A 23,084-nucleotide genomic window follows, 5' to 3' on the forward strand; every position below is an offset into this window, starting at 1 on the left:
ATTGAATTTTCACTTTGTTGTTTCAGTATCCCCTTATGGCTAATGTCTTTAGTTTTCTGCTTCTGGCTGTGATGAAGTTGTTGGTACAAGGATAGCCTCATGCCACACACTGTCATGAAACTGGACAAGATGTACATGGCAATGCTTTTTAGCCTTTGGACAACAGGTTAGTGCAAGACCGTAATCGCTGAAAGAGGGGACACTCACAAGATGAGTCCCATGCTTGACCTGAATGTCAACCTGGGAAACATTTCCCAGTCACAGCAGAAGATGCTAAAGAGATAAAGATAAGAGTTCAAGATAGCATAGCAGGTAGAATATTTGGGTACTGGAGAGGAAAATATGAACCTCAGATATATGTATGGAAGTTCCCGATACCTACCTTGGCTGAGGAGTGGGCTTCATATGTCCCAGGTGAGACTACTCAAGCTTACCAGCTCAGACTTGCACCTGTGGGGCATGAGAGTGGAACAGAGATGCTGGAGGTTGAAAAGTGCTGCGGACATGGGCGTTCTAGCTCAGTAATAGAGAGAAATCTATTAATAGTTAACATCTCACGAATATTTATTATGATAAAATCCAGTTAAGACATCAGAAAGACTGCTAAGAACCACATCCTTAGTAAAACCTGGAGGAGAAAAAGTTTTGCAGGTGAATTTTGCCAATTTAGAGGAGCTTGGAAAACACCTTGTGCTTTCTACCAATCCTTCCTAATGAAGCATAAACCCAAGCACACCAGGTTTTCAGACAAGGTTCAAGACAATCGTTAAGTAATTGAGCTGCCTAAGAAAACAAGTCAACTCTTCAAGGGAAAGATAATAGAATTCAGAGTCTTTATAGTGATTTGTCCACAATATTGAGTGCAAAAAACCCTCCATTATTATAAATTTAAAAAAATACCCAGGAAAATATGGTCCATAACCAAGAAAAAAGTTTAATGAAAGCCAACTCTGAGATGACTCATGTATTGAATTTAATAGACAAAGACTTTGAATTGACTATTATGAATATATTCAAAGAAAAAAGGGGAAGTATTACCTTATTAAGGGCAGGTAGAAAATCTTAGGAGAGAATTTTAAACTTTAAAGAAGAACCAAAGCAACAGTTAGAACTGGGCATGGAACAACAGACTGGTTCCAAATAGGAAAAGGAGTACGTCAAGGCTGTATATTGTCACCCTGCTTATTTAACTTATATGCAGAGTACATCATGAGAACAGCTGGGCTGGAAGAAACACAAGCTGGAATCAAGATTGCCAGAAGAAATATCAATAACCTCAGATATGCAGATGACACCACCCTTATGGCAGAAAGTGAAGAACTAAAGAGCCTCTTGATGAAAGTGAAAGTGGAGAGTGAAAAAGTTGGCTTAAAGCTCAACATTCAGAAAACTAAGATCGTGGCATCTGGTCCCATCACTCCATGGGAAATAGATGGGGAAACAGTGAAAACAGTGTCAGACTTCATTTTTGGGGGCTCCAAAATCACTGCAGATGGTGATTGCAGCCATGAAATTAAAAGACACTTACTCCTTGGAAGGAAGGTTATGACCAACCTAGATAGCATATTTAAAAGCAGAGACATTACTTTGCCAACAAAGGTCCGTCTAGTCAAGGCTATGGTTTTTCCTGTGGTCATGTATGGATGTGAGAGTTGGACGGTGAAGAAAGCTGAGCGCCGAAGAATTGATGCTTTTGAACTGTGGTGTTGGAGAAGACTCTTGAGAGTCCCTTGGACTGCAAGAAAATCCAACCAGTCCATCCTAAAGGAGATCAGTCCTGGTTGTTCATTGGAAGGACTGATGTTGAAGCTGAAACTCCACTACTTTGGCCACCTCATGTGAAGGGTTGACTCATTGGAAAAGACCCTAATGCTGGGAAGGATTGTGGGCAGGAGGAGAAGGGGACGACAGAGGATGAGATGGTTGGATGGCATCACCGACTCGATGGACATCGGTTTGGGTACACTCTGGGAGTTGGTGATGGACAGGGAGGCCTGGCGTGCTGCGATTCATGGGGTCGCAAAGAGTCGGACACGACTGAGCTACTGAACTGAACTGAAATGGAAATTCTTGAACTGAAAATGAAATGTTCAGTGGAAAATTCATTGGGTGGTTTTAACAGCAGATTGGAAATGGCAGAAAAAAGTTTATAGAGTCTTCAGAATGAAAATTCACCCAAACCAGGCTTGGTCTAAATTTCCTCATTGATCTCTGCTGAAAGATTTGGAATCATTTTGGAGGTAATTTACTTGTTTTTATTTGTTGTGCTCAGTCAGTCTCTAGGGCCTGTTGATCTTATCTTTAAAATACTTTTCATATAGGAACTTTTTATTTCTATTTCTACTTCCCTGGTTCCAAGATGTCATTCTCTTGTGCCTTGATTACTGCTATAGCCAACATCCTGGTCTTTAATCCTTTTAGTCCAATTTTCATTCCATCTAGTCTTACTGCTTTAATTATTTATTCATTGAACAGATATTTATAAATCACCTAATCTGTTTCTGATACACATTGCTATTCTGTTTTGAAATCTTCAATTGTTCCGATTTTCCTTCAGTAGGACGCTAAATTCTTTTGTCTGACTTTCAAGTCCTCTATATTCACTTCTTCATCCTCCATTAATTATTCCAGTCATATTTCTACTTGTCATAAACACTATAGTAGACTTATGGCCAGCCACTAATGTAATGCCAACCACTAATGGAACCACTTAACTATGGGAATCCCCTGCCTTATGAAGCAGAACTACACCCCTATTGTAGAAACTGCAGATACCAGATAGTCACTTTTCCTGCCTCCCCTGTGGCATCATCATCTGTCATAGCATGTAATCTAGGTTCTCTCTTTTGGACATACTTCTCCTAGACTCTGAATCGTAAGATAGAGATACAGAGGGATACGGCCCTCACAGAATGCTCTGTAATATGCGGTGGTAGTGGCAACACCCATCCAGTTTCCAGAGGCATCAGTGATGGTATCTGGGGTCAACAGTGCATCCTAAGGTATCTGTGTCCATCAGTGGCTACATTAGAAATCTTCTAGGCCGGTCTTGCATTACATTTTTGGTCACTGACTCTGGCTGCTTAACCTCTAAACCTAGTTCTGTGTTTCTCCTGTGAGTTTTGTGATCTCTCTGAATCCTTAAATTAGCCAGAGTTGTTTTCTTATTGGGTGTGGCTAAGAATTTTGACTGAACACATGCACACACGTCCTACCCTAGACAGGTTAATCTTCTCATCCCAAGAGCATGCCAAACTCATCCTGGTCTGCGTGCTTGGCTGAGGTTGTTGTAAACACTAGGAATTCCTCCATTTTCTGTGTCTCTGTTTGAATCCTGCATACCTCCAAGCTCCAGTGCTTCAAAGAGATCTTTTTCCCTGACTGTTCCTAGACGTGAATAATCACTGTCTTCTCTGTCATTCACGTCTTAACCCTAAGTTACATACAATTTTCTGTTCTTCATGAATTTTAAATATATAATAATTTTCATTGTTTATAAAAGAGACTACAGTGCATGCCCTAGATGCTCATATCCCTCATCTTGCTTAGCACTGTGTTCAGAACATTACAGTCATTCACTGTGCCTTAAAAGGAGGATGAATTTTATGAAGGATTTTGCTTTTAGTAGTATTTTGTAAGTACCAATAATATCCAGGATGATGGTAAAACATGACAGCCTTTGTGTAGGAAGACGGCACTGTTGACTGGTTGAAACCATCTGACATGAGTGCATTCAGTTTCTTACATTCCCATCACAATATTTCCCAAGGGCCCTAATCTTTCTTTTTCTTCTTGTCTCAGAGGAAGAAGTACGACTGTTTATACCTTGACCCTCTTCCAACTCTTTTGATATATTATTCTGTTAATCTTTTCCCCATCCATATTCTTTCTTCCATGGGACTGCTTCCCTGTACTAAAACAACAACAAAAGCTCTCATAATCTAGTTCTCTTTTCTATTACCTTTCAAGTTGCTGAATCCTTTCCATCTTTTCATGACCATATTTACTGACACAATGATCTTGCTGAATATGTCACTTTTTCCCATCCTGTCACTTCTTGGCACCTCACAAGACAGATTTTTTTTCCTCACCACTTTGTGAAGCTGCTTTCTTGAGGGTTCCCCCAAATCCTGCGCTGTCAGTTACTTAAAACCACAAAGATTAGCCTCTCAACGTGTGTTACACAGATGACCGCCGCAATGTTGGGAGAGGCCTGGGGATGCTGCCTCATGACAGCATCACTCTCAGATCCAGGCTGATGCAGTAGCCCATATCTGGAATGTTGCAGGTTGCTTTGGCAAAAGAAAAGAGAATTCCTCAGGGTTTTGTACTCGCAAATTACATTTTTCTCACCTGGAAATGAGACATGTCACTTTTGCTAAAACTCATTGGCCAGAACTAGTCACATGGCCCCATCTAATTAAAGGGGTCCACTGAGGAAGTACAAGCTCTCTGTGCTCAGAAGGAAGAAAAATGGAAATATATTCAGGGAACCACCAGGTCTCCTTATTATCAAATAGATTTTTCTCTCTTCATTCTCCTTTATCTTCTGCAGCATTCGATATTATTGACTTACCCCTTCTTACAACTACAGATCTTCCTTGACTTATGAAGGGATTACCTCCCGATAAGTTCCTTGTAAATTGAAATTATCTTATGTTGAAGATGCTTTTTAATACTCTTAATCTACCGGGCATTATAACATAGCCAGCCTACCTTAAATGTGCTCAGCATTTATATTAGCCTACAGTTGGACAAAATCATCTAACAAAGCACATTTGATAATAAAGTGTTGGATATTTCGTGTAATTTATTGAGTACTGTACTAGAAGTGAAAAGCAAATTGAGCGGGTACAGAAGGGTTATAAGTGTATTGAGTGTTTACCCTTGTAGTCACGTGACTAACTGGGAGCTGTGGATTGCTGCCACTGCCCGACAACAGGAGACGGTATCACACTGCCTGTCGCTAGCCTGGGAAAAGATCAGTATTGAAAATTCAAAGTACTCTCTTTACTGATGCAAACTGCTTCTGCACCATCGTAAAGTAGAAAAAAAATCGTAAGTTGGGGGCATCTTTAAAGCCTGTTTGTGAATCCGGTTTGAGTATTTAGCCAGTACTTCAAACTCGCTGTATATAAACACAAATTCATCATCACCATTTACCTTTCTGACTCCTCCTGGCTCATTCCATCCCTTTTATTTCTAGTCTTCATTTCTGCTTATGGTACTACCATTACCCCTATCACTGGATTTTGAATCCTGATATATTTTTAATTTCCCTTCCTTCAATACTGTCTTCCACCTGATCCACTGCCAAATCTTGGCGATTTCCATTTTCCCAGTATTTTCTGAATCTGTTTCTGTTCGCATATCTTAGTGCGAACCTCCAGGATCTTACTTGGATATAGCTATTGGGAAGCCTCATTTTCTCTGCGTTTGTCCCGAGCCCCTCCCTCCATGGTGTGCCATGCCACAGTCAGTGTAGTCACTGAACTCTACTCAGGGTGTTGCTGTATTAAAAATTTCTACTAATTCTCTGTTTCCTTTTTTTTTGTAAGTTGTTTTTTTTTTTTTTTGATGTGGACCATTTTAAAAATCTTTTTTGTATTTGTTACATTATTGCTTCTGTTTTATGTTTCGGTATTTTGGCCATAAGGTGTGTGGGGTCTTCGCTCCCTGACCAGGAATCGAAGCTGCAGCTCCCACTTTGGAAGGTGAAGTGTTAACCCCTGGGCACCAGGGAAGTTCTTACTAATTCTCTGTTTCTTAAAAGATAAAGTTTATTTATTTAGTATTCAAGGCCTCCTGTTATTTAGTTTTTACCTATTTTCTAGAATTTTCTCTCAATTTTTCCCATAAGCCCCAGACCAAAATTCTTTTTTTCCATTAAGTCACTTTTGATCACACTAGCTGAATATGCACTCTCTGTCCTTTGTAAGACTGGAGCTTTTAAAATTTCATGGTTTATCATAAACCCTATTTTAGGACTTCCCTGGTGGTTCAGATGGTAAAGAATCCACCTGCAGTGCAAGAGACTGAGTTTGATTCCTGGGTTGGGCAGATGCCCTGGAGAAGTGAATGGCTGCCCACTCTTCTTCCATTCTTCTTGCCTGGAGAATTCCATGGACAGAGGAGCCTGGTGCACTGCAGTCCATGGGATTGAAGAGAGTCGGACACGACTAAGAAACTAACACTCACTTTTGCTTTTCATCATGCCTATTAATTTCTCCTGGCTTGTATTGTAGTTTCTTTTTTATATGTCTTGGCCTTAATATTTGACTTTAATTCTTTGTTGGACAAGACTGCTCCTGAAGTCAAATGGCAGATCGAAACTGCTCTGCTCACCTTAGTTTTCTTCCGATCTGCCACTGACCTGACGTATTACATTGCACGGGGCGGATGTGGGATATTAATTGCTGAGTGAATGACCCACTAATTTCCCTCCATTCTCTAAACAATGATGGAGACCTTCCTTGAGCTACCCACACTCTTTCTCTAAATATTCTCTTGAGCTCACTGGCATGTGTTTTTTCACATGGCTGACTGGGTTTAGAAGTTTAATCTGCATCTGTGGAATGATGGTTTTGTGTAAGTGAAGTTAATTGGCTCATGTGGAGATTGAATCCACAGCCTTGGCCTCATTAGCACCTTGTTCTAATCGGTTGAGCTTTCTGGCCTAGTGCTATAAAATATCCACAAAAGACATAAATATAGGTAAGTTTTAACTGGGCTCATGCTTTTCCCTGTGTACTGTGGCAGGGGTGAAAATTAGTTGCCTGTGAAGCTTAGACAATTGGTTTAAATTGAATCATGGAACTCAATTTTGAATGAATGAATGAATGAATTTAATTGAGTCCGAATAGGCTAATTAAAAGCGATGGAGCAGATTGAGCCTTTGAAATACAGAAGAAAGACACTTTTGTGTGATGTTTTGCACTTTGTGCACTTCAAAAATGCTAGACAACTACTCAGTGGGACTTGAAAATTTTTGAAGAAACTGCCTACATGCCCCAAAGTGGTCTGGCACCACAAGAAACTTCTCTAAAGCCCAAACTTGCAAGATTTTTTTGAACAAAACTTGAAAGCAGCTGCAGGTTGGTCATGTTGACTTGGGCGGAGTGGGGGGTGGGGGGTGGGGGCACAGTCTTGAGCCACAGCTGTGAAGAGCGGCTTTGATGAGGGGCTTTGGAACAGTGTTAACATGGCAGTGCTTTAAAGTTAACAGGCTCATGCTCTGGGCTAGGAAGGTACCTGATGGGGAGGGAGAGCCATGGCTGACTTGTCTATAATCTATTGCTTTGTCTAGTCATGGCAGACAGTCTAGGGCAGTCAAAGGGCCAGATCATAACTTACCTCCAAAACTCAGAGGGTAGAAACCGACATGAGGGACCTGGCACCTGGTCTGAGTTAAATGGATTTTAAGAAAGCCTACTGTTATTTATTTGTCTGCTGTGTAGGCAAATTTCAAACTATATTTATTTCATTGTCCTCATTAACTTACATCCTAAGTTGAAATTTTAAATATTTATCATGGATACATTAATTTGTTTGTTTATACGCCACCTCGTTACTGATTTAGTATGGAGCTGGAAATATATGTCTAAATTTGACATAGCTGTAATTTTGCTCCAGGATAATAATTGCCAATTTTTTCCCCCTCACATACTTGAAATATTGAGAACTGATGTATTTGAAGTAATTATGTTCTGAATGTGGCACTCCGAGGGCATCATCACTGTCTCTGAAAGGTGAACTTGTGTATTTGAGGGCCCTCTGAACAGGTCTGAGAAGTTTGTGATATGAAAATGTTCATTAAGCTCAGGCCTTGGGGAAAAAGGTCAGTCTAGGCTTTTGAGAGAAAAAATTTGAAAGGGTTGGGAGTTGGGTAATCTCCATGAAATAAAAATAATTGGCAGAAAGTATTCTTGAAAAGAAGTTTTGGTGAAAATTTTGAGATATAGCAAGGAAGATGAATTTCTTTGTTTCCTGTAAGGAGGAGTTTAACTGAGAAGAGTTTGATAACCACACTGCCTCAAATATAATTTCTTTGTTATTAGTTTATTTTTCCTGGTTATGAAAGTAATCAATGTTCATTGTGGAAAAATGAGAAGTTGCTAACCTAATTTCAAACAAAAGGCTGAAATAAGCTTAAGAGGAAAATGAAATCAGACAAAACTTAATAGCTTTTAATACTGTATCTTTTATACTAAGTGCATCAAAAGAGTATTAGAAAGAAAGCTTATGTTGATCAAAATTTGACCACAACAGACCTTCTTTCCTGAAATCTCTACTGGCTGGTATTGATTCTGTTTCTAAATGGGAGATGACAACCACAGGTAGGTGGGCTTGGGAACAAATTTGTGGACAGCAGCTTTCTGTCTGCATGTGATTCTGACAAGAACCTCTTCTTCCCCCTTTGATTGTCACTAGACTGTTCCTTCCAGGCAGAGACCACAGAACTCTGTTTTCACAGCAGAGCTCCCTGTTAAGAGACTGCAGAATCACCCATTCCGTGGGCACTTCAGTGTTCTCTCTCGAAAGGACCAAGCAGTCGTTACATTCACAGCCGGGCCTGTCGCTCTGTGAGCACAAAACAGGATGCTTTTCTTCTGAGCTGTGCTGTTTGAGTCACCAATTTTATTTTAAAATCTACCCAGTGGACTAGATGCTACAAAGAAGAAGCAAAGTGTTTTCTATCCAAGAAACTTATATATAAGTACATAGCAACAGATGAACAAAATTTACTTTCATTGAACTATATATATTTATATATACATACATATACACACACACATATATATATATGTATATATAGTAGTAAGTCTTGTGAAGGACTAGAACTAGGTGGAGGGTTTTATTTTTATTTTATTTTGATTGATTTATTTTTTATTGGAATATAATTGCTTTCCAGTGTTGTATTAGTTTCCGCTGTACAACAAAGTGAGTCAGCTATATGTACACATATATTCCCTCCGTTTTGGATCTCCTTCCCACCTTCCCCCATCTCACCTGTCTAGGTCATCACAGAGCACTGAGCTGAGCACCCTGTGATACCCAGCAGCTTGTCACTAGCTATCTGATTTACACATGGTAGTATATATATGTTAGCATTACTCTTCCAGTTCGTGCCACCTTCCCCCATCTCACCTCTCTAGGTCATCACAGAGCACTGAGCTGAGCACCCTGTGATACCCAGCAGCTTGTCACTAGCTATCTGATTTACACATGGTAGTATATATATATGTTAGCATTACTCTTCCAGTTCGTGCCACCCTCCCCTTATCCTTCTACGTCCCATGTCCATTCTCTACATCCATGTCTCTATTCCTGCTCTGCAAATAGGTTCATCAGTACCATTTTTCTAGATGGTGGAAGGTTTTTAAATGCTATCTATTTAAGACTGGTAGATATTTGGTTGAAGTCTTTCTCTCTGACACGTAATCTAATTATGAATTAATTGAAACAAATGATTTTCAGTCTAAAAGAGCTTGGAGTAAAAGCCTTTGACCAAACAGTAGTTTTCACTGAAAATAGTGAGGTCTTTGTCTTTCCTTAGAGCTCATTTCTCAATTGCAGTGAAACACTGCTAATACACCTGTATTTGCAGTGAGATGTTATAGCTCAGTGTCAGAAGAGTAAGATAAGAGAATAGTTCTTTGGGTAACGTGTGCAAATGAACGAGTTTATTACCTAATGAATGTTTTTTAAGAGAATGTCAGAAGTGGATTGTTTCTGTGACTTCAATGGTAATTCATCTTTGAGGTGCTTTCAAGTAGTGAAACTATGACTTCTTTGTTTTGTGATCAAAATAAAACCAAAATTTGCAGGTGCAATAGGGTATGTCATTAGACTTTGCTTCTGAGCATTTTCTCTTCTCCTTAAGGTAGCTCTTATATTGAAAGTTTAGAATAAAACAGTCTTGTGATAAAGTAGGAGCGATTTATATGAGGAAAATGTTGGTTCCCGAGTTCTTCTATTAGCAAGACTTTCACATAGTGAGAAACGCTTAAACTGGAGCCTGGGTCCTGCTGTGTCTAAACGTGATTAAAACTATCCCAGAATACACCTTAAAAGGCTGGCTCAGTTGTGGTTGATGATTTACCTTCTTTTAAATAAATGTTGAGCAAATATCATTTGATCTGAAGACCAAGACTGGTCAGATTCCCAGCATATAGCCAGATTGTAATCAATTTCCGGCTCTTGTGTTAAGGAAGAAGCTTTGATATTTTTGTTTACCTAAGTAGCTGCTTCCTGCTTATAGAAGTCAATTTTTTTTTAAGCCATAAATTGTATCTGGCTAAAATCTATTTGGGTGAAAAACAATGTGTGTACATAATGAGTAATCTGTATGACACAAACAAGATAATTGGTGTCAGATGATTAACCCCCAAATCGATTTTTATAAATGCAGTAACAGAGTAACTTTGGACTGCTGAGCATAAACAGGCACACAAAACAACAAAGATAAAAACAATTAAAAGCCTATAAAACAGAGAGCAAGCAGGTCCTGAGTGTAATAAGCTGCAGAGCGATGGCTTACGGCATAATTATCTGATGGTCATATTTGTCAAGTTTCTAGTGAGAAATATCTCACTCTAAAACAGCTTATACAATTTGGCTGAAATATACAGGAATTTCAGAAAAGGTTCAGTTCAGTTCAGTTCAGTTGCTCAGTCATATCTGATTCTTTGTGACCCCATGGACTGCAGCACACCAGGCTTCCCTGTCCTTCACCAACTCCCAGAGCTTACTCAAACTCATGTCCATGAAGTCACTGATGCCATACAACCATCTCATCCTCTGTCATCCCCTTCTCCTCCTGCTTTCAACCTTTCCTAGCATCAGGGTCTTTTCCAATGAGTTAGTTCTTCACATCAGGAGGCCAAAGTATTGGAGCATCAGCTTCAGCTTAAGCATCAGCCCTTCCAGCGAATATTCAGGACTGATTTCCTTTAGGATGGACTGGTTGGATCTCTTTGCAGTCCAAGGGATTCTCAAGACTCTTCTCCAACACCACAGTTCAAAAGCATCAATTCTTCTGCACTCAGCTTTCTTTATAGTCCAACTCTCACATCCATACGTGACTACTGGAAAAACCATAGCTTTGACCAGACAGACCTTTGTTGGCAAAGTAATGTCTCTGCTTTATAATATGCTGTCTAGGTTGGTCATAGATTTTCTTCCAAGGAGCAAGCATCTTTTGATTTCATGGCTGCAGTCACCATCTGCAGTGATTTTGGAGCCCCAAAAAACAGTCTGCCACTGTTTCCATTGTTTGCCCATCTATTTGCCGGGATGGGACCGGATGCCATGATCTATGTTTTCTGAATGTTGAGTTTTAAGCCAACTTTTTCACTCTCCTCTTTCACTTTCATCAAGAGGCTCTTTAGTTCTTCTTAACTTTCTGCCATAAGGGAGGTGTCATCTGCATATCTGAGGTTATTGATATTTCTTTTGGAAATCTTGATTCCAGCTTGTGCTTCATCCAGCCCAGCGTTTCTCATGATGTACTCTGCATCTAAGTTAAATAAGCAGGGTGACAATATACAGCCTTGACGTACTCCTTTTCTTATTTGGAACCAGTCAGTTGTTCCATGTCCAGTTCTAACTGTTGCTTCTTGACCTGTATATAGATTTCTCAGGAGGCAGGTAAGGTGGTCTGGTATGCCCATCTCCTTAAGAATTTTCCACAGTTTGTTTGATATGCATAGTCGAAGGCTTTGGCGTAATCAGTAAAGCATAAAAGGTGATACTATGCAATTAGCTCATTGTCCGCCCTGGTGATAAACTCTTCAAAATGGTCCCATGAGATCTACTCTGCTAGGATGAGGTTTTAAACTATTCTGCACAACCAAAAAGGCTCTGCATGACTTGGCCTCTGCCTTTTGATTCTGGCTGTGTTTTTTCAAGGGGCTTCCCCTAAGCTTGTTTCTTGGCCTAGGTAAGTCCTACATTTTGCTTAAGAATCATTTCAGAAACCTACTTCTCTGGGAAACTTCTCTTGCCTTTTTTTTGCCAACATGGCACCATTCAGCCATAGTGATTATTTCTGCAATTTCTGTATAGTAGGTACATTACGTTGGGGTCATAAACTGCTTATTTATTCCTTCCAGGGTGTGCATGTCAGCTGGAGAGTTAAGATTACAACTCTATACTCAGTTTTCTGGTATTTTTTCTCAGAAGAAAGACATTCGAGAGAGGGTAAGTGGAAGCAACATCTCATAAGCAGTCTTGTTGTCTGTGTAGCCCAAAGAAGGAGATTTTGGGAGAAGAGTAAAGACAAGCTAACCTTCATTTTAGAGTTTCTTTTAGAGTGGTATTTTAGACACTTTGTTGATCCAGCTTTTTCCCTTAGTAATATCAACAGCATTTAATGAAAACTTGACTAGGTGGTGAAAAACTGCTAGATGATGGTGTTTTTCCCCTAGGTACGGAGCATTTAACTTTGTGATCTCATTTTTTCCTTTCATTTCTTTGGAGAATTCATAGATTTCCGTAGGTCTTCTTAATGTTAAATCATTTTTCTAATACCGTAGAATTCTTCTTAAACCCTCCTGAGTACAGTTGCTTGCACTGTACCTGTTTGACCATTAGAGACTCACATAGGAAAAAGCCTCTGGATTAATACTTGAATATTCATTCAGTTAGTTCATGAGACAATATATGTCCATATCCTTCTTATCTGCATTTAGCTATTTAGCTGTAGTCTTGGCAGCATCAAAAAATGAAACACTGATTTCCCCCTCCCCCGTATTTTGGAAGGAGTTGGAGGTTGAAGGAGGGAGGAAGCAAGTAGAATTTTGGTACAGGTTCAATCAGTGAAGTCTTTCAGGGAGCAAGTCTTTTCCTATATGCTTGAAAGGCTTCTCGTATAATGTCCTAGTACTCCCTCTGAGAGGAGAGGAAAGAGATGATTTGAAATTCTGTTAAATTCTGCATGGAAGCTAGTGCTGCTGCTGCTGCTGCTGCTACTGCTGCTAAGTCGCTTCAGTCGTGTCTGACTCTGTGCGACCCCATAGATGGCAGCCCACCAGGCTCCGCTGTCCCTGGGATTTTCCAGGCAAGAATACTGGAGTGGGTTGCCATTTTCTTCTCCAGTGCATGAAAGGGAAAAGTAAAAGTGAAGTCGCTCAGTCATGTCCGACTCTTAGCGACCTCATGGACTATAGCCTACCAGGCTCCTCCATCCATGGGATTTTCCAGGCAAGAGTACTGGAGTGGGGGGCCATTGCCTTCTCCGATGGAAGCTAGTGGACAGGGCCAAAAAGAAAAAATGCAGGCTTCTTTTCTTTATGGTCTTTAACACTATAAAAAAATGACAACAATATCATATACTGTGTTTACAGGGCTGGTTTTTTACAAAGCACTTTGTCTCACCTTATCTCATCTGACAGGGAAGAGATGTCAGGTCTAAAAGTAAAGCTCTCAAAATGTTTATTTGTTTTTCATAAGAGTTTAAGAACTATTATGTAATTTGCCTCCCTAATGGCTCTGTAGATAAAGAATCTGCCTGCCAAGGCAGGAGACGCAGGAGATGCTGGTTCCTGGGTCAGGAAGATCCCTTGGAAGAGGAACTGGCAAACCGTTCCAGTATTCTTTCCTGGGAAATCCCATGGACAGAGGAGCCTGGCGGGCTACAGTCCAAAGGGTCATGAAGAATCAGGCATGACTGAGCAACTGAGCATATAGTTTGCAGTTATGAGAAAACACAGGTCACTTGTCCCAAAGTATGCATTCACTGGAAATAAGAAATATCCCCATGACAGTTTTTTCTTTTTTTTCTGTCTTCAAAGAACTTAAAATTCTAACAAATAATGACTTATATTCAAAGACTATTGTAGAAAGAAACTGAAGCAGTTGCTTTGTAGGGAAATTTGTAGGAAAGGTCAGCCACATAGGGTTGGATCCCTAGGTCAGAAGATCCCCTGGAGGAGGGCATAGCAACCCACTATAGTATTCTTGCTTGGAGATTCCTATGGAAAGAGGAACCTGGTAGGCTGTTTGGTCTGTAGGGCCGCAAAGAGTTGGACATGACTGAAGCGACTTAGCACACACACTCACGCACATAGTGGGAGCTAGACATCTTACTTTACTTCATTTATTCATTAGTTGCACGTGGACGGACTAGTGCTTTCTAAGCACTGTGTCACTAAGGCTTGAGACCCAGTTTTTGCTGTTAGGGATCTTAGAGGCTAACATGGAGAAACCAACAGACATCTGTGATGATGTTATTTTGAAATGTTTCATTACTGTTCTTTGCTGTGCATTATAAGGAGAAATTGTGAAAAACCTTTGCTGCTGCTGCTAAGTCGCTTCAGTTGTGTCCGACTCTGTGCAATCCCATAGACGGCAGCCCACCAGGCTCCCCTCTCCCTGAGATTCTCCAGGCAAGAACACTATGGGCAAATATTGTGTGTCTACTTGCTACAAAATGTGCTGTTATCTTCACATAGTCAATTTATTTAGAATTTGACAGTTTGCTCTTTAGAACTTCAGAATTTTCCATCCATCCATCCATTCATTTAATCAGCAAATATTTATTCAGTACCTGGCTAAGTCACTTCAGTCGTGTCCAACTCTGTGTGACCCCATAGACAGCAGCCCACCAGGCTCCCCTGTCCCTGGGATTCTCCAGGCAAGAACACTGGAGTGGGTTGCCATTTCCTTCTACAATGCATGAAAGTGAAAAGTGAAAGTGAAGTCGCTCAGTTGTGTCCGACTCCTAGCGACCCCATGGACTGCAGCCTACCAGGCTCCTCTGTTCATGGGATTTTCCAGGCAAGAGTACTGGAGTAGGTTGCCATTGCCTTCTCCGTTATTCAGTATCTTCCATGTACTAAATAATGTTCTGGGCCCTAATGATACAAGTAGTGAATAAAATAGAAAAAGCCCTGCTCCGGTGGTGCTCACGTTCTGGTGACTAAGTCCTTAAAAAAATGTGCATATGTAAAATATATAAATATTAGATAGTTATATATGTAAGGAGAAAAAAAACTTACAAGGAATGAGGTTAGGAAGTGTGTGTGTGTTTAGGTGGAGAGTGGTGGTTGAGATGTTTTGATAATGTGACTAGAAAAAGCCTCACCTAGAAGGTGATCTTGAATTACCTTTAGGTTTTAGATCCCTTCTGGTCCTCCCTCCTCTGTTTATCACTTCTGCACATCATACATATTCCTTTGGAGATAGTTCTTCTGTGGGTACTCATTTCATCAAATAGGGGCTCAGCTCAGAATTCTGCAGGAAATGACTTTCACATCTTTTAAAAAGATTTTGCTGTTTCACAATTCTTGTTGTGTGTTGAAATGTTGTTTTGACACCTTTGAAAGGGTACTAGTCATCTCTTAATGAAACCGGATCACTGTAGCTGGACCTCAACCTCAACTTTTTTTTTTTTTCTTGAGCTGAAAAAACCCTGCCAAACTCAAAGGCTCAGAGCTTTCTAGGGGCAATTTGAATTCAGCTTTGAGGGTAAACTGCTCTTTTGTTTTAAGAAAATGTCTCGACTAAGGCTTTTAGATATGCAAATGAAAGGCTTCTTTCAAGAACCTTTGTTTTTCCTCCCCCATTAGAGTTGGGGAAGGCCTGAAGGTGGTGCAGTAACTGGAAGCAGTTGTTTCAGAGGCAGATGCTGAGAGTTCTGTGTAGTCATAAAAATCAAAGAGTGTCCTTTATGTTTTCTTTGGAGAATTTTTTTCCCCCCTCTACATATAGACCCCCTAGTCTCTGAAAATTATTGTTTTTTCTTGTGGGGACTGAGTGTATATTATTACTTGTGGCTTTGTCTAAGCACTTGCCAATGATTGTGTGCTGAGTTGCTTCACTTGTGTCTGACTCTCTGTGACCCTATGAATTGTAGCCCTCCAGGCCCCTCTGTCCATGGGATTTTCCAGGTAAGAATACTGGGGTGCGTTGCCATATCCTCCTCCAGGGGATCTTCCCAAGCCAGGGATTGAACCCATGTATCTTGCATCTCTTGCATTGGCAGGCAGGTTCTTTTACCACTAGCACCATCTGCCAAAGATTAGAGGAAAGATATTATTACAGGAAAAAGGATGCAAATAGACACCACAAACTTGGGGGAGGGGTACCTTAAAAATGAATTGACTGAAGTTGTTGAAGCTTACTATTCTGGATTGTTCCGTTGAAGCCCCACAAAGGATGTTATTAAAAAATTTAACAGCTTTAGGGCTTCCCTGGTGACTCAGTGGTAAAGAATCCACCTGTCAATGCAGGAGACACAGGTTCCATCCCTGATCCAGGAAGATCCCACCCACATGCCTCCGAGCAGCTAAGCCCACGCATCACAGCTATTGAGCCTGTGCTCTGGAGACCGGGAACCGCAACTGCGGAAGCATGTGCACCCTAGAGCCCGTGTTCTGAAACAAGAGAAGCCACTGCAATGAAAAGCCTGCACACCGCGACTAGAGTAGCCCCCCACCCCCTCGCCGAAGTTAGAGAAAAGCCGGTACAGCAACAGAGGTCCAGCACAGCCAAAACTTAATAACATAAATTTAAAAATATATTTTGAACAGCTTTAGACTTTAGAAAATATGCAATTATTGAGTTGTCATGGATTGTTGTGTTACAACCCTTAGGGCAAGAATAACCCCCAGTGGGTTGAAAATGGTATGTGTGTGTGTGTTGTGTGTGTACTTGGTTGTATCTGACTCTTTGTGGTCGCATGGACTATAGCCCACCAGGCTCCTCTGCCCATGGAATTTTCTAGGCAAGAATACTGGAGTGGGGTGCCGTTTCCTTCTCTAGGGGATCTTCTTGACCCAGGGATCAAACATGTGTCTCTTAATGTCTACCTGCTTTAGACGTAAGTAGGTAGGTAGATTCTTTACAACTAGCACCACCTGGGAAGCCCTGGAGATGGTATATCCCTTATAATTTACTGTGGGAAGAGGCCAATTCTAGCGCAGAGAAATAAAAATTCTTGGAGTTAAATTTTAGATTCCTATTCTCTCTGAGTCAAGTAACAGTTTTGCTTGGACTGGGGGTTATCAGCAGAGTTCTTAAACCTCCCCCCTGGTGGAAGGGGTGAACTGACATCTGTTACCTGGAGAAATCATGTAGACTAGGCAAGAGGTTCTGAAAATGAATTTGTATTTTTAGTTTCAGAAGAAGAGTGGTTACTTCTGGTAGCATTTAAGCCACTCTTTGTTTTCTTAGTCCCTTAATTATTCTTTGCCTCCATTAAATATGTTGGGCTGATTCTGAGTTGTGGAGAACTGGGGACTGGACAGACTCTCCTGTTCTTAAGAAGCAGGGACAGCAGTGTCATGGCGGTCACCATGGGGTCAGGTGTGCCCAGCAGAGCAGCCTTGTCATGAAGGAATTGGCACCTACAGTTGAACCAAATGTGGTGAGAATTTAATTTCTGAAAATGAAACTGGTGGGAGCATGAGCTCTTATTACTTGACATTGAAAAACATGACCTGCTTTTGGTGTTCTGTGTCTCTGAGGCCTATGACATATTTACTTATTCAGCAAACATTTATTGAACTCCTGATCTGTGCCAGGTGCTGTTTATGTGCCTGAGATATACCCATGAAGAAAGCAGGCACAGTGACTGAGCTTATGAGACAGACAGTAAATAAGTAAATTATGTAGTAGAGTTGGAATGTAATGGATGCTACAAGAAAAAGGTAGAGTAGGTGAGGTAAGGTGGAGGTAAAGGGAATCAGGAATGCAGGGGTGAGGAGTTGTTAACTGTTTTATTTTTATTTTGTTTTATTTATCTTATTTTTTGGCCGTGCCATGCAGCTTGTGGGGTGTTAGTTCCTTGACAAGGGACCGAACCCAGGCCGTGGCAGTGAAAGCGTCAGTTTCTAACCACTGATGCGTGCATGGTAAGTCGCTTTAGTTGTGCCTGACTCTTTGTGACCCTGGACCGTAGCCCACCAGGCTCCTCTGTCCATGGGATTTTCCAGGCAAGAATACTGGAGTGGGTTGCCATTTCCTTCTTCAGGGGATCTTCCTGACCCAGGGATCGAACCCATGTCTCTTAGTCTCCTGCATTGGCAGGCAGGTTCTTTACCACTAGTGCCACCTGGGAAGCCCCTCTAACCTCTGGACCTCCAGGGAATTCCCTGTTTTATTTTAAGTAGGATATTCTTTGTTGGCTTTTTGAGAAGGTGGCACCTGAGAAGAAATATGAAGGGGATAATGGGATCAGCCAAGTAATTAATCTAGAAGAAGAGTGTTCCATGCAGGGACAGTAGCCAGAGCAAAAGCCCTGAGGTCAGTATGGTAGGCTGAATTATGTACCGCACACCCCAAATATGTTCATGTCATAATGCCCACAATCTGTGAATGCTATCTTATATGGCAAAAGGGACTTTGTGGATGTGATTAAATTAAGGATCATAAAATGGGGAACTTATCCAGATTATTAAAATGGACCAAGTGTAATCACAACCCTTCTTATAAGTAGCACACTGAGAAGTCTGAGTCAGAGGCGACATGATGATGGGAACAGAGGTTGGAGTGATGCATCTTAAAGTTGGAGAAAGGGCCACAAGCCAAGAAGCTCAAGTAGCCACTTAGAAGCTGAAAAAGGCAAGAAAATGCTTTTCCCTGAAAGCCTCTGGAAGGAACCAGGACTGCTGACCACTTGGCTTTAGCCCAGTGAAGCTGATTTCGAACTTTTGACCTCTAGACTGTCAGAGAATGAATTTGTATTGTTTCAAGCCACTGTGTTTGTGGTAATTTGTTGTAGTGGCAAGAGGAGATTAATATAGTCTGAGTGTGTCAAAGATTGTTCAAGCAACAGATAGGTCAGTGTGGAGGGAGAGAGGAAAGGCAAGAGAGATAGCAGTGGTGGGGCTGCTCTTATGAGTTTCCTTGAGGTTTTGTGCAGAGGAGTGAAGTGATATGACTTTTACAATAGACTCTGTGTGTCTGTGTGTTTTGGAAGAAGGCTGGGGAGCCTAAGGTGGTAGAAGCTTTGGTGGTGCAGTGGTAAAGAATTCACCTGCCAATGCAGGAGATGCAAGAGACGTGGGTTTGATTCCTGGGTCAGAAAGATCCCCTGGAGAAGAAAATGGCAGCCCACTCCAGTATTGTTGCCTGGAGAACCCTGTGAATAGAGGAGCCTGGCAGGCTACAGACCATGGGATTGCAGAGTCGGACACGACTTAGTGACTGACATACAAGGTGGTAGTTCAGTAATCAAACAGAGATGATGCTGGATCAGACCAGGGAGGTAGCAGTGGAAGTGGTGAGATTTGCTTTAAAGATAAATCCAACAATATGTCCTGACAGATTGGATGTGGGATATGAGTGAGAAGGGGGCGGGGCAGGTCAATGGTGGCTCCAAGAGATCTGGCCTGAGAAACTGGGATAGAATTACCAGTCAGCTATACAGAGGATGCCACAGGTAGAATATGGATCTAATGTTTGAAAGTTTGAGTTTGGATTAGACATCCAAGTGAAAATACTGAGTGGGCACTCAGTTAGACAAGTTTGGAGTTCAGAGGATGATCTGGGATGGAGTTACAAATTTGGGAGTTGTTGGAAATGTAAATACTATTTAAGTGATGGGATTAGATGAGATCACTGATGGGGTTATTGCAGACAGGGAAGAGAAGTGTTAAGGTCTGAAGCATGCCAATGTTCAGAGAAGAGGAGGGACAGGGAAGAAAAGGAAGAGCAGTGGGTGAGATAGGAGGAAAAGAAAACATTTTCTTATCCAAAAGACAATAAACTCTATTTATTAATTTTTTTTTTTTATGGCTGTGCTGGGTCTTCATTGTTGTCCACTTTCTCTAGTTGTGGCGAGTGGGGGCTACTCTCTAGTTGTGGTGCATGGACTTCTCATTGTGGTGGCTTCTCTCGTGGTTTGTGGGCTCTGGAGCATGCAGGCTCAGTAGTTGTGGTGCATGGGCTTATTTGTCCCATGGTTGTGGAATCTTCCTGGACCAGGGATTGAACCCATGTCCCCTGCATTGGCAGGAAGATTCTTAATCACTGGACCACCAGGGAAGTCCACCGTAAAGTCTTGTACTTAAAAGGAAAACACACATCACTCCAGAACCCAAGAAGAGAGGCTACTGTTGGGGATGTTTCTCCATAAGACTTTTGTTTCTGCACAGTTTGTCTTTAGTCCAGGCTGTCTTTGTAAAGATTTTTGTATAGTGAACAGCTTTGGAAGATAGAGATAATATCTCCCTCTAGAGCAGAGAACAGTTTTATTTACTGTCCAGCGTAACAAGGACGGGGCTGTGTCCCTTCCCTGTTGTTTGACCTGAGGCTAAACTATGGTAGAGGTAATGAAGATAATGGGTTTCCTTGGTGGTACAGAAGATAAAGCGTCTACTTGCAATGTGGGAGACCAGGGTTTGATCCCCGGGTCGGGAAGATCCCCTGGAGAAGGAAATGGCAACCCACTCCAGTCCTCTTGCCTGGAAAATTCCATGGACGGAGGAGCCTGGTAGGCTATACAGTCCATGGGATAGCAAAGAGTCGCACACGACTGAGCAACTTCACTTCCTTCAAAAGGTCCCATGCACACACTGCCTCACTCAGTGCCCCCAACCCTGCACCAGGCCACCGCCGACCCACACCTCCACCGGAGACTCCTGGACACTCATGGGCAAGTCTGGGTCAGTCTCCTGTGGGGTCACTGCTCCTTTCTCCTAGGTCCTGGTATGCACGAGGTTTTGTTTGTGCCCTCCAAGAGTCTGTTTCCCCACACTCATGATCATGGTGGAGACTTCTGACAAAACATGGACCACTGGAGAAGGGGATGGCAAACCAGTATTCTTGCCTTGAGAACCCCATGAGCAGTATGAAAAGCAAAAAGTTAGGACACTGAAAGATGAACTCCCCAGGTCGGTAGGTGCCCAATATGCTACTGGAGATCAGTGGAGAAATAACTCTAGAAAGAATGAAGAGACAGAGCCAAAGCAAAAACAACACCCAGTTATGGATGTGACTGGTGATGGAAGTAAAGTCTGATGCTGTAAAGAACAGTATTGGGTAGGAACCTGAAAGGTTAGATCTGTGAATCAAGGTAAATTGGAAGTGGTCAAACAGGAGATGGCAAGAGTGAATATCAACATTTTAGGAATCAGCAAACTGGAATGGGTGAATTTAACTCATGACCATTATATCTACTACTGTGGGCAAGAGTCCCTTAGAAGAAATGGAGTAGCCCTCATAGTCAACAAAAGAGTTCAAAATGCAGTTCTTGGGTGCAATCTCAAAAAACAACAGAATGATCTCTGTTCGTTTCCAAGGCAAACCATTCAATATCACAGTAATCCAAGTCTATGTCCTAACCAGTAATGCTGAAGAAGCTGAAATTGAGTGGTTCTATGAAGACCTACAAGATCTTCTAGAACTAACACCCAAAAAAAGATGTCCTTTTCATTATAGGGGACTGGAATGCAAAAGTAGGAAGTCAAGAGACACCTGGAGTAACAGGCAAATTTGGCCTTGGAGTGCAGAATGAAGTAGGGCAAAGGCTAACAGAGTTTTGCCAAGAGAACGCACTGGTCATAGCAAACACCCTCTTCCAACAACACAAGAGAAGACTATACACACAGACATTACCAGATGGTCAATACTGAAATCATATCGATTATATTCTTTGCAGCCAAAGATGGAAAAGCTCTATACAGTCAGCAAAAACAATACCAGGAACTGACTGTGGCTCAGATCATGAACTCCTTATTGCCAAATTCACACTTAAATTGAAGAAAGTAGGGAAAACCACTAGACCATTCAGGTATGACTTAAATCCCTTACAACTGTACAGTGGAAACGAGACATAGATTTAAGGGACTAGATCTGATAGACAGAGTGCCTGAAGAACTATGCACGGAGGTTCATGATATTGTACAGGAAGCAGTGATCAAGACCATCCCCAAGAAAAAGAAATTGAAAAAGGCAAAATGGTTGTCTGAGGAGGCCTTACATATAGATGAGAAGAGAAGCTAAAGGCAAAAGAGAAAAGGAAAGATATACCCATTTGAATGCAGAGTTCCAAAGAAAAGCAAGGAGAGATAGGAAAGCCTTCCTTAGTGATCAATGCAAGAAATAGAGGAAAACAATAGAATGGGAAAGACTAGGGATCTCTTCAAGAAAATTAAAGATACCAAGGGAACATTTCATGCAAAGATGGGCTTGATAAAGGACAGAAATGTTATGGACTTAACAGAAGCATAACATATTAAGAAGAGGTGGCAAGAATATACAGAAGAACTATACAAAAAAGATCTTCATGACCCAGATAATCACGATGGTGTGATCAGTCACCTAGAGCCAGACATCCTGGAATGCAAAATCAAGTGGGCCTTAGGAAGCATCACTACGAACAAAGCTAGTAGAGGTGATGGAATTCCAGTGGAGCTATTTCAAATCCGAAAAGATGATGCTGTGAAAGTACTGCACTCAGTTCAGTTAAATTGCTCAGTCATGTCCGACTCTTTGCGACCCCATGAACCGCAGCACGCCAGGCCTCCCTGTCCATCACCAACTCCCTGATCCACACAAAGCCATGTCCATCGAGTTGGTGATGCTGTCCAGCCATCTCATCCTCTGTCGTCCGCTTCTCCTCCTGCCCTCAATCTTTCCCAGCATCAGGGTCTTTTCCAGTGAGTCAGCTCTTTGCATCAGGTGGCCAAAGTTTTGGAGTTTCAACTTCAATATCAGTCCTTCCAATGGACACCCAGGACAGATATCCTTTAGGATGAACTGGTTGGATCTCCTTGCAGTCCAAGGGACTCTCAAGAGTCTTCTCCAATACCACAGTTCAAAAGCATCAATTCTTCGGCGCTCAGCTTTGTTTATAGTCCAACTCTCACATCCATACATGACCACTGGAAAAACCATAGCCTTGACTAGATGGACCTTTGTTGGCAAAGTAATGTCTCTGCTTTTTAATATGCTGTCTAGGTTGGTCATAACTTTCCTTCCAAGCAGTAAGCGTCATTTAATTTCATGGCTGCAGTCACCATCTGCAGTGATTTTGGAGCCCAGAAAAATAAAGTCAGCCACTGTTTCCACTGTGTCCCCATCTATCTGCCATGAAGTGATGGGACCGGATGCCATGATCTTAGTTTTCTGAATGTTGA

General features: G+C 41.6%; 1 protein-coding gene and 1 long non-coding RNA gene across 11 annotated transcripts in view; both read left to right on the forward strand.

The window, feature by feature from the left end:
• The window catches only part of PLCZ1 (phospholipase C zeta 1), a 347,938-nt gene that overhangs the window by 24,290 nt on the left and 300,564 nt on the right, over nucleotides 1-23,084 (forward strand). For 3 of the 10 annotated variants that reach the window (XM_081592321.1, XM_081592293.1, XM_081592297.1), the window contains exon 2: nucleotides 12,114-12,201. The exons of the other annotated variants lie outside the window; for them this stretch is intronic. The gene's annotated coding sequence lies outside the window, so the exon portion shown is untranslated. The remainder of the gene's footprint in view (nucleotides 1-12,113; nucleotides 12,202-23,084) is intronic. 10 annotated transcript variants of the gene reach the window in all.
• LOC145546720 (uncharacterized) lies at nucleotides 16,570-21,963 on the forward strand. The gene is made up of 2 exons (XR_014083167.1): nucleotides 16,570-17,014; nucleotides 19,169-21,963. It is a non-coding gene; the product is annotated as an uncharacterized LOC145546720 (long non-coding RNA).

The sequence above is a fragment of the Giraffa tippelskirchi genome, chromosome 4 (assembly GCF_054371585.1).
Source record: "Giraffa tippelskirchi isolate mGirTip1 chromosome 4, T2T-mGirTip1v1.2.pri, whole genome shotgun sequence".
Taxonomy (NCBI): Eukaryota; Metazoa; Chordata; class Mammalia; order Artiodactyla; family Giraffidae; genus Giraffa; species Giraffa tippelskirchi.